Genomic DNA, 5,093 nt, shown 5'->3' with positions numbered 1-5,093 from the left:
AATCACAAAAAAAATGCTCAACCTGCTGAATTTGTAAAATCCATAAAATATATATATTCATTCCAGTTCTGTTTGGAGTAGCACTGCTATGGAGTTGGGATGGTTTAACTTGTACTATGGCTATAGAAATGAGCATACCCAGTATTCCTTTAGAAATAAAAGATGATATACTCTAAAAAAGTAAATGTATTTAAATTTTTAAAAGCATATTTAACTTGTACTGGTGAATAAGTGCTTTAAGCTCATCCAACTTAGTTTTGAAAATGAAGAAATCCCTCTCATGACATAATATAATACATCATATTTATGCAGACATAGCCAATTCAATTCTCTGGTACACAATAGTTAAAAAATAGGAACTGCTAGTACATCTACATCTATATCTATATCTATATCTATATCTATATCTATATCTATATCTATACCTACTATTAAAGTAAGGTGATATTCTTAGTTTGGTCCCGCGATTAGTTTTTTTTCTACTGTAAGTTTTGGTCACGTACGAGGTAGCGAGGTGGTACTAACGTCATGTACGAGGTGGCGAGGAGGTGGTTCGTAACTTCGTATCGCTGTTTTAAGATCGATCGCTCCATCGGTACGTACTGGGCCAGGAGCCAAGCAAGCAAGTGGGCCTTCTAATAATTTTTCTCTTGTGGGCTACGAGTATATGGGTGGTCTTTCAGAATATATATATAGAAAAATACTACTGCTTGCATGGTTGTTCGATCTCACGGCCATCTAACTATGCGATACGTTTCTGAAAAAACTAACTAACTATACCAAGCAAAAGAACAATGTAGCCAAAGCTAGCTGACGATTATGCTTGTCTAAAAATAAGCTGATGACTATGCGAGAAACAGGTTTGTTTCCTAATAAAATAGTCCCACCTCACTTTTTAACACAAAATCTGACCAATTTATATACTTGCGTGAGGTGCTTGTACAAACAACCAGCCACTTGGAGAAGCAACAAACAAACAGTAATCCGCAAGAATTAACTTGGATTGGGGGCTGCATGAGATAAATAGAGGAGGACACAAAAAGCCTAGGGTTTCCGCTGCCTCCTGCTGTGTAGCCGCCATGCCGCCTCGTCTCCTATGGATCACGGTCCTTGCCGGCAGGAGGGCTTTGTTTTTAGGTATTTTTTCGTTTTGGTAGGGTTCATGTCCTACTTAGAAAGACGAGACGGTGGCGGCTCCCTGAAGATCCCCGCCATGATGATGCTTCTAGCATCATCGAAGGACGTGTGTAGTTCTTCGATAGATATCGTGGGATTTGGTCGGTGTTTGTCTTCCGTGGATCATCTTGGATCCGCTCTTTCTTTGTCTATGTCGGTGTGCCTATAAGTTGAATTCTTCCAATCTACGCTTTTCTTTATCAGCGGCAGTTGTTGTTTCAGTGCTTGTAGTCGACGCTAGATGGTCTACGGACCTGGATATATATTTAAATGGGATTGTGGGTTGTGTCTGAGAAACAATATTTCATGGGATTGTAACAGAGAGTAATATTTAAAGATGCCCTCGTGCCACTTTGGTGAACTTTTCGATGGAAACATATTAATTTACTTTACCGTTGCAACGCACGGGCATTTGTGCTAGTCATATATATGCGTAGTATATCAAAAAGCATGGCTAGAGTTATTTCGTTATTAACTCCCTCTTGTGAGTTTAATAGCAGCTTAGGATAAAATCCTGGATCGCTAGAGTTCTTTTGTTAATAGTAGTTTTGGTAGAAAATAGAAGCTCCGGCTAGCACCAAGTCTTAAACTGACAGTAGATAACTCCAAGAAGAAGTAGGTTATCAGTCCGTCGTGGAGTCTTCTCATAAACAATGCTACCATGCTCTGAAGCTTCTCTGTACTTTACCGATCTATACTTCTGGTGGACAAATGCAAAGTGCCTCTCTTCATTAACAGCTACAGCCGCTCCTTCAGCTGCAGCCATGGAAATGGCAGCCCAAACAAACAAACCCTAAGTAATACTAAGAAATTGGTTAGGAATGATACAACGTATATATAAAATAACCAAGAGACACGGAAATTCATATACAGATTTTATTTGCTAATAGTTCTTTATCTAAGAAGATAAAGAATTCCATGTAACCACATTTCCTACCACCATATGACAGATTATGGTGCCATTTTTATAATGAACAACCTTCTTAACTAATGGTCTACAAAAAAATCAGCTAGACAGTAAGCATCACAGAATTTTCAATAGCACAGAGAAATACCAAATGAGTGGACTCATCCAAGAAACACACATTTAAGAAGTCACAAAAACAATTTTTTTTACCTGCTATTTTTCTTGGTACTCCAGAGGAAAAAGCCATTAATACAAGTGTCAGACAAGACTATACCAGGTAGATAATAAGAGCAGCACACATGAACTTGTTAATCTGGAGGATATTATCCATTGGCATATTTCCACATAAAGCAGTTACCTGAAGCTGAAGATGGCAAAATGGACAACAAATGCAAGAGCGTCCATCACAAGAAAACAACACATCAGATTAGTAATGAGCACACATCACTGGATAAGAAATATATGGTTCATTATGTGCACAGTTCCTTGAATACAAAAAAAATCCCATATAGCATCAACATTAGCTAACTAAAATCACAAGCATCATCTCTGTTGCAAGCAGTTTTTATTTTACGAAAAGATCAAGTGTAGTATCATGTTCCTAAATATACAGAAAAGCACAAGGATTGAGGGCAGTAATGTATCAGTTCTCATCTGCCACATAAATTCAGTTAAAAGAATTGTAGGCATCAACATCGTATCTAAAATCTGGCATGGCAAAATGTAAACGAAATGCACCCGTTTCTATCACAGGAAATGCAAACAAAATGCACCACGGACAATGCTAATATCCATCTCTTTTAGTGGGGCAAAATACTGTAATTGAACTTTTGCCGATACAAACTGTTATCTTCCATTTGCTTAGCATTGCATCTCACCACAATTTAGGGATTGTAACTATGGAGTAAGAGTTTATGTTACTATGGTAGCATGACCAAGGAAAAATGTGTTCCCTCTTAAGGATACAGAACCAAATTGCAGAGCTCACCTAATTGTCCAAATAGGTGAGGCGATGGTAAGAATTTTTTACATAAACAAAAAATTGGACAGGAGCGCCACAGGAGGAGGTGTCCCTCGGCAACCCAAATGAGAGCATGCACAACGGACGGATGATCCAGAGGGTTGAGGGCTTGAGGCCACCGAAATATCTGTTGCATGTCAAATCAAAATTTAGGTGCATAGTACATTGAAATCTCCACCCGGAGCACGAATAGAGGAATCTGCTGAAATATGTTCCATCTCGAAAATGTATATAACGTGACGTCATTGACATGCCATTAAAAGCTAAGCATCTTGTGTCATTTATGACACTTGGATCAACATTTAATGGAATAAGAACAGAAATGTCAAGTGGGAATGTTTTGCTGAATTTCAACTTGTATGATTAAATTATTATGCAAGCTTTGAAAATAAGTTTATAAGCTTTTGGAATCCTATCCCCAAACACATGAATATAATAGAAGAAATTGACTTAATTTCATGATCACGATAGGCAGATAAAGGAAATAATTCTAGGATAGAAGAACATCATAACAATATACAATTTTATATTTGTGCATTAACAAATAATCATGAAGAGGATGGAAGAAGAAAAAACATCAACCACATGAACGGAGCAGAGGAAGCAACCCCATTGCTGTAGACATAATGAAACAACCGCCCACTGAGAGGAACAAAGAACTGGCGCACCCGCTCTGAACCAGAAACAAAGTAAGCATAGGCTTTTCTTTCTCTTTGCTAATTAACCATGTGATCCAGCCTAGTTATGCCCTGAAACACAGGGACACTTTTCTTGGAGATGCAACTAACGTGTGCGTTCCAGAGATCAACAAAATAGGAAATGAACCCTACAACTAACCTGCATGCAGCAGCCACCGGAGGCTAAAACCACAGGGCAACAAACACACCAAACCGGTTACCAAAAACAAAGGCCATCGCACAGGCATTTCGTGAATCTAAACGAACACACGCAGGCCTCCCAAAGCAATAAGCGGGACCTAAGAACCAGGATCAGTACAAGCATACAAGGCCGTTTCCCCCCCACAAATAACCGACAGAACGAACACATAGTAGGCAGCAAGACATGCATGGGCCAGTAACTGCTAGCGCGTGTAAAAAAAACAGACAACCCAACAACCGATAGAGAGGCAAAGGAAGCAACAGTAAAATGATCGAACAGTGGTAATTGATAGCACACGTAGATGGTAAAGAAAAAAATCGTGTCTCGTCCGTCGAGCCTTTCTCAAGGATTGTTAAACAGATTGGGAATGTAGGAAACACAGCATGAAGGTTTCTCATTTAGACCCAAGAATGATTAAGAAATAATGGTCATTGTATTACTCGATTGAGTTTACAAACAAATAAGAAATTGTTTGATATTCTGACATAAGCATCAGAAATTCTGAGGTGGGCTAGGGCAATAAAAATTGTTGAGTAGCAAGCTAGAAATTTTCAAAACCACGGAATAAAAGCAATTTCATACTCTACTTGAGAAAGTAAGAAGAGAAGAGAGAGCACCTGATTGCCTCTTCAGGACATGCCATGGCACATCTCCCTGCGATTGGTCTTCTTGCCGAGGCATCACTGAGTGGCAGCATTATAGTGCGGAGGAAAATGGCGAATAGCAAGACCGGCAGAGTGTTGTTCTATGAATGGTAAACAAAATTGGAGTAGCAATTCTGAAAATCACAATATAATCACATCACTTTGAACCAATGGAAAACTATTACATCCTTTAGGTACTGTATAGACCCATATCCAGTGCTTTGGGATGACAATGGAGAAAATGTGATGGATGGATGCATGCAGGGGTCATCCAAGCTGAGGGAGATCCCCGTGGTGATCATGTCCTCGAAGAACGTGCCGGCAAGGATCAACAGGTTTACTATTCCATTTCCATGCATGACTAAGAGCAACTCTAGCAGACCCCACAAAAGCCTCCGACCCGCAAAATAACCGTCAAAATGCGCGCTGACGAGGAAAAACCCGTCCGAATGGACGCCGCAAACGC

General features: G+C 39.5%; 1 long non-coding RNA gene across 4 annotated transcripts; it reads right to left on the bottom strand.

The window, feature by feature from the left end:
• Positions 1-1,549: 1,549 nt before the first annotated feature.
• Positions 1,550-4,840, bottom strand: LOC119307785. 4 transcript variants are annotated; one of them, XR_005149552.1, is made up of 5 exons: positions 4,601-4,840; positions 3,072-3,231; positions 2,442-2,447; positions 2,294-2,311; positions 1,551-1,969 (listed from the first exon to the last, which is right to left on the bottom strand). It is a non-coding gene; the product is annotated as an uncharacterized LOC119307785 (long non-coding RNA). The 4 variants fall into 4 exon arrangements; XR_005149550.1 differs by having other exon boundaries at positions 1,550-1,979; positions 2,294-2,447; XR_005149549.1 differs by having other exon boundaries at positions 2,294-2,447.
• Positions 4,841-5,093: the final 253 nt, after the last annotated feature.

The sequence above is a fragment of the Triticum dicoccoides genome, chromosome 5B, assembly GCF_002162155.2.
Source record: "Triticum dicoccoides isolate Atlit2015 ecotype Zavitan chromosome 5B, WEW_v2.0, whole genome shotgun sequence".
Lineage (NCBI taxonomy): Eukaryota > Viridiplantae > Streptophyta > Magnoliopsida > Poales > Poaceae > Triticum > Triticum dicoccoides.
Note: the sequence above shows the minus strand (reverse complement) of the source record. Positions and strands in the feature narration are given on the sequence as shown.